This window comes from Cryptotermes secundus, unplaced genomic scaffold, assembly GCF_002891405.2.
Source record: "Cryptotermes secundus unplaced genomic scaffold, Csec_1.0 scaffold80, whole genome shotgun sequence".
NCBI classification, from domain to species: Eukaryota; Metazoa; Arthropoda; class Insecta; order Blattodea; family Kalotermitidae; genus Cryptotermes; species Cryptotermes secundus.
Genome location: NW_019732856.1, coordinates 1,388,244 through 1,400,716, shown reverse-complemented (window position 1 = coordinate 1,400,716; position 12,473 = coordinate 1,388,244). Strand labels below are relative to the sequence as shown.

General features: G+C 37.4%; 1 long non-coding RNA gene across 1 annotated transcript; it reads left to right on the top strand.

The window, feature by feature from the left end:
* The first annotated feature begins 879 nt into the window (after positions 1-879).
* Positions 880-6,877, top strand: LOC117282577. Its single transcript, XR_004513369.1, has 2 exons — positions 880-3,080; positions 6,616-6,877. It is a non-coding gene; the product is annotated as an uncharacterized LOC117282577 (long non-coding RNA).
* The last annotated feature ends 5,596 nt before the right edge of the window (positions 6,878-12,473 follow it).

The window sequence follows — 12,473 nt, the reverse complement described above, 5'->3', positions numbered from 1 at the left end:
GTGTACAGTATTAAACGGTGGAAAATTGGATGGAAATCGTGAAGAGGGGTTTCTTTTACTGTTAAAAACTCTAGAAAGGATACACCTTGGAACATGGCCCATTTATTGAAGGGATTAGTAAGTACCAGTTGACAACAAATTTCTTCAGTCAGTCATAATAAATGCACACGCACAAACAGGAGATAGAAATTCCAAAGCACAAAATCTGTCAAATATCAGAGAATATGTATGATCATATCTCTTCAAATTATATCCAAATGATGACAGGCAATCTGAATGTCATGAGAGGAAGAAGAGGAATAAACAGCTTAAGTACCAAGTGATAGTGTCTCAGTACTGCATACTTTACAATAAGCAACACTGTTAAGTATGAGCTCAACCTCTGTTCCCCACAAACATATCTGCAGGTGTATATGGACAATACCAGATGGGAATACTTAAAGCCAGCACAGTCACGTTCTTATCAATGCCTCAAGTGTTATTTCACGGATAAAGTTGTGGTCAATGAAAACGATTTTCAGTAAAGACAACACCACATGCTGTGGAGGAAACACGCAAACCAGGGGCATATGGCAGTCATAACTGAAAAGTAGGCTACGAACGTGAGGGGCAAGCTGCCGAGACAAAACACCCTGGACAGACATACATTTATGAAAATGGACGACACCCCATGTGACGTGAAATAATATGCACTAAAATAATGTGGGTATAATAGAAACTTTAAAGGATTTTATCTGGTTTTACCTTAAAAGAGAACTACAGCATGTGATTTTAACACGACCTAAGACTGTGTAGCATTTTTAACACAATTTAATAAAATATTTGTAACATATGAAGACACCTGAAGATGGCCGTTTGGGGCCAAAACATGTAGTGTCAAGGTGTATAATGTTAAACTAAAATTGAGTGTTGAATGGAAGAGTGTTGCAATATTGACGAATGATAAATAAATATGGAATGAAATAAATGCTGAAGTGTTACTGGCGGCAGATGCAGCAGCAGAATATGAACATAAACCAAGACATTACGACTGGTTTGATAACGAACGCTGGCAGACAGAAGAGGAGTGGGATCACGCTCACAGAATAATTAAAGGTAGACCAACTCATTGCAGGCAGATTCCACTCTCAGGTTAAGATAGAAATACACTATCAGAGCCATTGTTTACTGTTTCTATAGTAATACAAAATGTATGTCATATTCTACTTCAAAATCAAGCCTCCAGCTTCAAGTGTTTATAAGAAACAATATAATTTAGATTAAATTCAATTCAGGGAATTTAAGTCGATATGCGATCCAGTAACTTTTGAAACAGTTTAACTATTAAAATCGCCACTTAACTTGAAAAGTGAAACAAATTTTAAACAAAATATGGTCTTGTTAAATATTACTCCAAAAAGCATGGAATATGAAGGTTTCAGAATTCAACAGGTGATTATTTTATCTCACAAGACCCCTGGATATGGTAAACTGCTCCCAGGAAAGTATCAGTCAACTCAAAGAAAAATACACATACAAATTGTGTGCCCTTGAACAGTATTAACTTCTGATTGCAATGTCCAAGTACAGGTCCTAATTCACTCCAGCTAAAATCCTCACAACCAATTTCAGTACTGCCATTCAACCTATGTCTTTATCCTCATTGGGTCCTCTGTATTGACCTACTCCCTGAATCACAGTTTTATAGTGATTAATTTATGCCACAAATGTTTGAATGCTGTATTTTTGGGCACATAGCAGCCTTGGGTACCTTGTACCAGTACAGAAGACAATGCTTCGGAAACTGGATCTGTTCCATTGTTAGATGGGGGGGAGGGGGCAAACCTACTGTGTTGGGTTTGTTAGAAAGACCTAACCCAACACAGTATATGTCTCCCCCCTTTTTCTGAGGATGGAAACATCCAATTTCTGAAATATTATGTTCTCTAGTCTTTTTAGAATACTGGGCAATGGACAAACTCCTAAAACCCAGTAATTCCAAGTACTCTTATACACCATCATTAGAACACCTTAATCCTACTATAATGTCTTCAGTTTTGGAATATTTGTAATACTTCATTCTGTGTAGCCTGTTCATATCACTCCCTTTTCTCTTGACTTGTTCTAATCTGTGGGCTATATTGCCAAATATGGATCTCTGGAACAAATGATGATATAATTATGATGATGATTATGGTGAAGATTGTTGTTGTTACAGAATTTCACAACATGGACATAAAAAATGTCCTATGTGCTCAACAGCATTTGCAGTATGATGACTTTGGTTCCCAGTGTATTTGAAAATTGAATCTAGTAACTATCTACTAATGACACAACAGTTTGTGTTATCTGATGATGATGCAACCTCAGAGATGTTTCAGACACAGTGTAACAGATGAGTGTGACTGTATCCTGCGGGAAACCAACGAGATACTGTAGCGTGAATTTTCATTTACATGTATTGAAGCCATTATTTTCTTGAAATCAGTCTAGTGCCTTATGTTAAGAAAAGGTTTCATCAGGTTCACCTATTTTCATTTCACCTAAATTGACTGAATCACCAGAGATGAATTGTTATCCTAGTCAACAATATCTAAACTGTTCCATTTCCAAGCAGACTTGCAGATATGCACACCTCAGCATTTTGCACAAAACAGATCTCGACCAACCACAAACCAGGAAGATTATCTATTAGCTTCAGAGTGCTGAAATTGACTGAGACACTGCAACATACATATTTAAATGCCCTATTAAATTTCTTTGCAGTTTAATGATTGAAATATCCTAAATGCATATAATCTGCAAAGCTATAAGTAATCCTTAGTAGATGCAGTCTTGATGGCAACACATGAAATAATTCTAATCACTCGGTACTTTATGGCAATTTTTTATCATGAATGCATGAAGCAGAAGGGAAAGAGACTACATGAACTCTGAGAGACCACAGGCCTTGCTAGCTTCGCTGTTACCGGCAGCAGTTCAGGGAAGGAATGAGAGACGTTAAAAAATTAAGTGGTACTTATCAGAAGACACAGGCCAACCACAAATCTCGAAACATACTTCAGAGAAGATCTATCATTCATTTTCAATGATGTAATAAGGTAAGGACATAAATTCAACCCCCCAGAATGTATCACACATATAACTAGTTTAATATCAGTTTCTGTTGAATATGATACTCTAAAAAATTGCCCGGGCATTGACAACAACATATGCCATCCTTGTACTGTAATGTCTTCAGTCATTTGAACCGACAAGTTTGTACCAAGAGCTCTTGAAGTTCCATGAATACAAATAATGAACACACACACAACTTTCTGTTGGAGGGAAAGAAATTACATGTGGCAATTGTAAACAGTTAAGAATGTTGTACAAAGCAAGAAATTCAGATATATAAATGTTTGTGTTTTGTAAAGGATGTCATTTAGGAAGGGATCCCCTAGTTATCACTAATTACGTACCGTGATGCATAGAACAGGAGCCCCAAGAAACATTTCCTTGTCCTCTTCATTCTTATACTGTGGGAGGAATTGGGGGAAAATATTCTAAAACTTAAGGTCTGAAATTGAAGATCTTTGTTTTGTAATTCAGAATAAAAGTCACTTATACCAAAAGATTTTAAAACAAAACGAAACATTCACAGGTTTATTGTAAAATGTAATTTAGAACTTCAATTATTTTTCATATTTTGAAAAGGTTTCTCTGATATCTAAGAAAGGAAATCATCTTTAATTTTTGTAAGATTTGAGGTTTTCACGGCGGTGACTATGAAGAAAGCAGTCTTCTGGGATTTGGCACCGTGTATATGTGGTGTTAACCGACGTTTCGGAGGAACGTATCGCCTCCATCTTCAGGGTAGAAGAAAAAGTATAAGAATTCAGTCTGCTTCTACCGTTCTCACGGTCTTGTCGCTTGCAGAATTCTTATACCTTTTCTTCTACCCTGAAGATGGAGGCGATACGTTCCTCCGAAACGTCGGTTAACACCACATATACACGGTGCCAAATCCCAGAAGACTGCTTTCTTCATCTTTAATTTTTACTTCAGATTCTGCTACTAATTTTGCCAGCTGTGCATTGCCATATCCTTTACTTCCATATTAACTGGTGATAATTTATGAAGAAAGTGGAAGTGATCGGTTATGGAATGAAACATATATATATGCACAAAGGTCTGAAATGGGAAGAAGCTCAGGTACAGTCCCTGCCAAGTATTTTTACCTGAATTCAAAATAATTCATGAAGGACAACTGAGTTCCTTTTTCTTTACTCTTCCAGACAAATTTAATCACACAAAGAGTTTTTTAAGAATAGAATAAAATATCTAACTGAATGTCTGAGCTACAAACATAAGGAAAAGTCTGAAGTTGTGTTACTAAATTTTCACTTCACAGTTCCAGCATATACATTTGATCATAGTGGGTAAGAATTTAGCTGAAAAGTCCACTATGCATGAAATGATGTTCAATTTCAAAGGACTTGACATAAATGGCTACAAGCCACATAATACATTTAACAATTTAATATTTCAACCCACAATGCATATACATATTCAAGGGTATGCAAAACAGTGGCACGTACATAAGACACTCATGATTCAAAATTACAGTCATGTTCCAGTGGCATATTTAGCTATTTCTGTTTTGAGCCTTTTATTAATAATGTACTCCCTTAACTAATTCAAAAGTTGTTCTGTTACAGTATTAAAGGTACAGCGTGACAAAATTAGCAGCATGTATAGATTCAAATCACAGTATTGATACATGGAAAAGAGTTGTTACAGCATTGCATTATCACTCAAATATGAATCGTCCAACAGAGATTTAGACTTGATATTAATATAACTTAAGTTGAATGTCTAGAAGCACAAAAAATTTTGAAACGAAACTTGGTTCTGTAAGTGACCATGGGGAAAACACATACAAAATTACAACAAGTACAAAATATGACAAACCTGTGGTAGTAGCTGAAAGAAAAGCAACAGAAAACACAGTAACAACACAATAACAAAAAAAAAAATAAAGTAACATGCAGACCTGCCAACTTAAAAATAAAAGGTGCTGGGAGATTCAGCACTTAGAAATTTAAAAAGTGAGTGGAAGGGGTGAGAGGGACTATTTTCTTGACATTAATTTCCCTTGAATATTTGTGAACATTAATTTTATTCCTGAAATATGAACTCCATAAACACAGTGACCCATGAAATGCTAAGCCAAAAGAGAGGTGGATTCTGTCTCTCTTGCTGTCTGTCACTATCTTTGCAAATATTTTAACCGGCGAATGAATACGAGCAATACAACTGAGAATAAATTATAGTTTGTTTTGCATTTCACTGTACAAATATATTATTGACAATAATGTAAAAAAAAGGGACTGAATATTTCACCCACACAAAATACATCAGCATTTGTTGGCAACCGTTTTTTGTACACCATGTTTAGAAATTCTATAAACTGGCTGAAACTATCTTTGCAATTTCTCCATCTTTACTCTTTACACATTACTAAATATTAAGATTGTATCTAATCACACTGATCACCCTTACGACTCAGTGAGGGCCTCCTGAAAACTCAGTAACAAACCTTCAGGTTTCCTGAAAGGCAACGATTCCTCAATTCACTGAGGAAATACCAGCTATCTGTGGAGTTGATTGATTAATGTTAAATTATGAAAATTCCTGTTTTCTTTCTAAAAAATATATCCACAAACCAAAATTTTTATTTCTTTGTGATCAGAATTTACAGTTCTCATTTCAGATCCTATAACAGCAGTTTCCTTATCAAGACTAATGAAAATAATCTGTCTGCTGGTTTCCATCTGTTCTGTTACTAACTTGCACTGTTTAGTAAAGTGACATGTGTAAAGATCTGTGCGGAAAACATAAAATGCAACTAGATGCTTGTGATTACATATTGAATATGTAATAGTACCCCGTTGCATACTCTGGATGTGTTTCTGAAGAAGCAACTTCCCAGTGAATGAACGTTTAACAGAATCATTATAAAGTAGTCAATATGAAGAATTGTGGTACTAGTACGATGACTTAATTTGGCAATCAGTGCTCAGAAACTTCATTAAAAGATTAAATCAAGGTACATGCAGATTCACAACTCACTGCAATGCATTTTTTGTCTTTAAAACATATAAGAGTGTATAAATTATAGCAATATGTGAAGTGCAACACTAATTTAAATCAAAGTTAGGCTTGACTACCTGTAAATCCTAGACTGAGCTCCAGCACCGTTGTGTTTCTCAAGGTTCTGACTTTTCATTCATATTTTTAAGAGCTTGACAGTCTTTTCATTCAGTTTTCAACTGTGGTATTACTGTACACAGATTTTTTCGAATGAATATAGCCAATAAGTGACCAAGAGTTAACCAAGAAAATTCTGAGTTTATGTTCCCACAGTAAACATACTTAAATTCCTTGAACCTTTTTGAGTTGCTTATGCACTGGTGCCAAAAGTACCAAGGCTATACAGAGACTGAAAAAATTAATAGTTAAATATTTTGATCCATGAACGATAGTCATATTTTCTTTGTGCGACAGTAAGACACAGCAAAGAGCTGTCAGATTCCCAGCCTCGGAACAGTTGGCAGGTCACAAAGTAATGTTTTAACTCATACTTGATTGCAGTGGTGACTCACAAGTTTGAAGCACAGGTGTGTGATGAGTATGTCATCATTGGTAACAGAGCCATGTCACAATGTAAGGCCTCTAGCCGCATGGCAGAGTGTATAACAGGAACCTCTTGGATGAGGATGCATCCATCCACATCTACCGCAACACAGACATGGGTATAAGTTGTTGCATGCACTATTTGCACAAATGAATTAAATCATCATGGCAAAATCATGTTTGATCATCTAAACTATGAAATAAATTTCACTTAAATTTAGTTCTGTAACTCTGTACTGAAAGTTGCCTGTCTGCTGTAATACTGCTGCGTACAACCACCACTTTATTTGAAACTCACATCAGACTCATTTTTCTCAGAAAAAACTGGTACATGGCATAGATCACACTAAAATCTACAACTTCTATTTAAATTGCATTGTCCAGTGGTAAATATGTATTGAAATCTCTGCTTCCTCGACATCTCAGTTGGTACAGTGACTAGCATGCACCTAAGCTGGTCCTTGGGGAATGTCTGGAGCATCAAGCCACACACCTGTACTAGATCTGTACCATCATATGTCTAGATTACAAAAGTAACTTCACTTTATGCCTACAGTACAACAATCTTTGCAGCAGCATATTTGTTTGCAATAAATTAAAATCAAGGCCACTGACATAACTGGGATCTCAAAAATCGCATCCATGAAATGTGTACACCATTGTAACATAACTCTGCATTCTGGTTTTCTTCAATTTCCTCGTGAAATCCCCAAACACTGCCTCGAATAGGCCACAAAATGCTGTTAAGTAAACTCAAACTGCTGAAGACAGATTTAGGAACAATGTAATCTCATGAAACAAAATACTGACCTGTTTCAACAATCACTGTGTGTGCTGATGCAATTTCATGTTAATTCCCATTTGAAGCGCCACTAACTCTGATGTGAAAATTCAATCGGTATTACATTGCTTGCAAAAGTGAACCATAATTAAACATGAAAACATGAAGTCTTTTTTTTTTTTTTTTTGCAAAATTGTATGGATTTACATCCTTTCAAGTAAAAAATATGCACACATAAATTAAGAACTAAGTTTAAAAAAAAATAGATTTATTTTCTGTGCAGATGAATAGATGTTTATACTTTTAAGTTAAAAATGTTTGACTTACACCTTAAAAGTCAAAAGAATAAATCAACACAATATTATTATCGTCAGCACAACTGCAGAAAATTTTATAACACTGAGTTACAGTGACCCTAATTTAGGGAACTGGGAGCACATTAATATTTTTGGAATAAAAAAATTGATAAAACATAGATCTGGTCTATGAGAGAAGTTTAAACAGAAATGCTTTCACCATTAAGAAAATATTGAAAAACAACAGAATTTAAAAATAGTATATATGGAAAAATACAACGAAATGTATCAATAAAGACATGTATACCCAGGCACATAGGACATACCTGTACACATATGGTGGCAGTTCCTGGACAAAATCCATCGTTATCTCTCCCAAATGCCGGACATTTATGTGGCAGTTCATGTCACTGCAGCTGCAAGCAACAATAAAAACTGCTGCTACTACAACAGATTTTCCAAGTTTGTGCATACATTTCTAGTTAGTTTTTACTTAAAATTATACAAAATGGAATCATATATAAATACATTTATATACTTCAAGTGTAGAAAAAACATTTATATCGCACAAATGTAAAGAAAGACTCTCTAACAACTGACAACTAAACACCTCACTTTCATTAGTCAGTGGAGAAGGGGTAATTAAATTTATTCAGTTCTAAAGTGATAGTGCTAGTAGAGAACTTGGACTATCGCAAACAACTGTCTGGCATGTATTGAGGCCCCGGTTAGTGTACAAACCATACCACCTACAACTGGTACGGGCTCTTCGTGCAAATGATAGGGTAAAGTGGGTACAATTTTGTGACCGTATGCTCAAAAACATGGAAGATGAATTGTTTCTGCCTCGTGTCATTTTTAGCAATGAAGCTACATTTCACCTAAGTGGGAAAGTCAACAGGCACAATGTTCGCATATGGGGGCTACAAAATCCCCATGTAACACTTGAACATGTGAGGGACGGCCCGAAAGTTAATGTGTTCTGTTCAGTATCGTTAACAAAGGTTTATGGACCTTTCTTTTTTGATGAAAACATGGTTACTGGAGTAACGTATCTCAGAATGCTGCAAAACTGGCTTGTTCCTTAAATGAATGAAGATTCAGGAGATTACATTTTCGAGCAGGACGGAGCTCCACCCCATTGGCACCTGAATGTTCGACATTTCCTGAATTAATCTCTACCTCAACGATGGATAGGTTGCATGGGGAATGAAGACCTGGCACTTTAGTTCTGGCCATCAAGGTCTCCTGATCTCACACCCTGCAACTTTTTCCTGTGGGGATTCGTGAAAGATGCATTTTATGTACCACCTCTTCCCACAGATTTGAATGACCTAAGAAACCATATCACAGCTGCGGTGAACTCAGTGATGCAAGATATTTGTCGTCGAGTGTGGGATGAATTCAGCTACCATCTAGATGTTATCTGTGCAGCCGGAGGGGGGCACATTGAACATCTATATAGTTCCATGTATGTATAATGAAATGTAATTTACAGAATTCAAATGCAACATATAATTCAGGAAAGAGAGCCAATTGAAATTGTGTCCATCTTTCTTAATCGCCCTGTATGTATATATATATATAGAAAATAGGGTGCTGATGGACCAAGGAGAGATGAAATGATAAGAGGTTGGCAAAAACTGCATAATGAGGAGCTTCATGACTTGTATTCATTGTCAAGAAGGATGAGATGGACAGGGAATGTAGCAAGCACGGGGGGAAGAGGAACGGATATATCATTTTGGTGGGAAAACCAGAAAAGAAAAAGACCACTAGGAAGACGTAGACTTGGGTGGGGGAATGATATTGAAATGGATCTCAAATATATAGGATGGGGTGGCATGGACTGCATTGATCTGGTTCATGACAGCGACTGATGAAGGGCTCTTGTGAACATGGTAATGAACCTACATGCTCCATAAAATGTTGGGGAAATTCTTGAATGGTTGGGCAACCAGCAGCTTCTCAAGAATGGCTCGGCTCCATGGAGTTAGTTATTCAGTTATATAATATGTGTGTAACGTAAATATTTCAACTAGTTGTTTCATACTACCATGCCATTCACTCTTCAATGGCTCTACGGCCCTTTGTTGGGCCTCTTCTTCAGCTTCGTCATATTTTTTTACACAAACGGTTGTACTCCTTGGACGAGTGATCAGCTTGTCACAAGGCCGTTATCTGCACACAGGTCAACAAACAATAAATGCATACACAGACATCCTTGCCTTGGGTGGGATTCGAAACCACGCGGCTACCGTGATAGGCATTACCATGCAATACAGATACAGTTTATTTACCATATTCCAATTACAATGGCATACATATATGTATTCGTTAATTTCAAAACTGACGCGTGTAATGTTACCAACTGCTTACAAATAACCCCGCCCCCTATATGCATTTCAGAACAGAAAAAGTACCAGATAATCAAGTTACATATATCTCCTGTACTTCTCACATACGAATTATTTTACAAAATATATTAACGTTTTACTTGGAAAATCAAGATTTCGTGTTTGTTGCGTAAGTTGCAACCCTTGTCTCGTAATGGCGGACTGCTGTTTCATTCTACGCATACATAGCCAGAATCTCCAGTGCTGCCTTCAACTCACGTAGTGTGCGCTACTTAACTCTGAAATAATTTGTTGCTAGGCCTAATTGTCACGCGTAATTTTTTTCCACCCTTGGCACTACAGCCCCAGTGGGCCTAGGCCTACCTCCATGAACTTCTCCGTTCACTTCGGTTTTTCTAGATCTTACACATTCGGTAGGACTCCTTGGGCGGATGATCAGAAAAAAAAAGCGCACATACAAACTAAACAGCCATGCTCTTAGTGGGATTCGAACCAACGATCCCGGTTTCCAAGCGAGCGAAGACAGCAAATGCCTTAGACCGCTGGGCTACCGTGACCGGCGTCACGCGTAATACATTCCGAAAACTGTCACTATTGAGCCGCGATGGCGTAGTCGGTATAGCGACTTGCTGTTGGCTGGATGACCGAGGTGTGAGTTCGAGTCCCGGTAGGGTCCACCCAAAGTATCCAATGATTATAGGGGGGGGGGGTTAAACTGTTGGGTCGTGAAGCCAACCACTCAACTCCAATGCAGGCATCACGAAAATGTGGCTCTGTACAACCACCCCCATACGCCTTCATGGTATAGTGCTCAATTGGTTAAGCACAGGGACATTAGTATATCTTGTATATACATTTCAGTCATAATTACTGTTAAGCAAAATGCGTTGCAGTGACATTCAAAAGTACGTTCTAAGATAAGAAGTGCACAAACCGACGCAGTCTAAAATTTTCGTTGAAACATTGACGTTATAGTCTTTGTTGGTCACACTGAAATCAATCTTAATTTTAGTCCTGACAGCAAACATACACATGTAATGTTGGAAAATATTACCAAACGAATGTGCTGCCAATCGTTCTGAATCATGAAATCTTGAATTGTTTCATATTCTGTAACGAGCAGACTAAAAGATGACTTGCATTGCTCTTGATCTCATAAAGAAATCTCACCACACATTGGCACCCCTGATGAAAGTTTGAAACAGCAGTCTGTACGAAACGTGGATGCAAATTTCCTTTGTGATCTCACAAACAGATCCTGATGCAAGTCTGAAACAGCAGTCACCATGAAACATGAAAGCGTATTTCCTTCCCGATCTTACAGACGTAATCAGGATACAAATCGCGGCCATGTATTTAAAATAAACAAAGCTATTACTATTCCTAAATTCGGACAGCTGGGGCTTGAACTCAGGATACTCATTCGGATGTCGTTTTCATCTATTGCGTGGAATTGTACACACACTTCAATGTATTAATCTCTCATTTTCAAGGATTTTATCAGGCTTTGAAAATTTGTTGTAACATGGTAGGAATTGATAAGCCAGGATAGCATTGTCTGTAGAGACTGGCTAAGGAGTGGACAATAAAGGTGGTCGGAGTCCCTGTGGGGGGGGTCAAGATCTTCACTTCTCCATGTGGCCCAGGCCGCCTCTCTAGTCCACTCAACCTATAGCACAGGCTTTCGTCAGGAAGGGGGGGGGTTAAGCTGATCAGACCTCCAGCTGGTGATCAAAATGTGGATCTGTACCCACACACCTTCATGGCATAACTTTGCCTTTTACATGGTACAAATCAGATAGGCACCATCTCTTTCATTGCCTGAAACTGCAGGTTGGATGCATACGCAACAAATGTGATCAGCAAACTTCTTTCATCCAAAGTTTAGGGGAGTCAGGAAACTGTGTTAAGAATGGCTGATTTTGTGCAGCTTGGAAAAACTTCCTGAACGAATTGCTCTAATATCCATTCATGGCCATTTAATATTGCAAACGTCAAAGGCTGCCATGGGCCTTGCATATAGACCAGTTTTTGTAGACCTGAATGTGGACTGGAAGTTGATATGAAAATGACTCAAGATTTGAAGGGTGTTGCTCTCAGAATACTGTGCAGGGGCAGGTTGTCACACCACCACTTAATGAGTAGCTGAGAAACTATTACATCAACGCCATGGAGCAACTGATTTATTAATTTATTTAAGGGCAAAATAAAGTGGACATTATTATTACTATTAATGTATACTTTGATACACAGACCAATTACGCTTCATCTGTATTTCAATTTTAACTTCAGACATATTTTTAACATATTTAAATACTTGGTGCCCCCAACTTTCTTCTTCACACAAAGGCATCAGACTAATACATTTGGGAGAATCACATT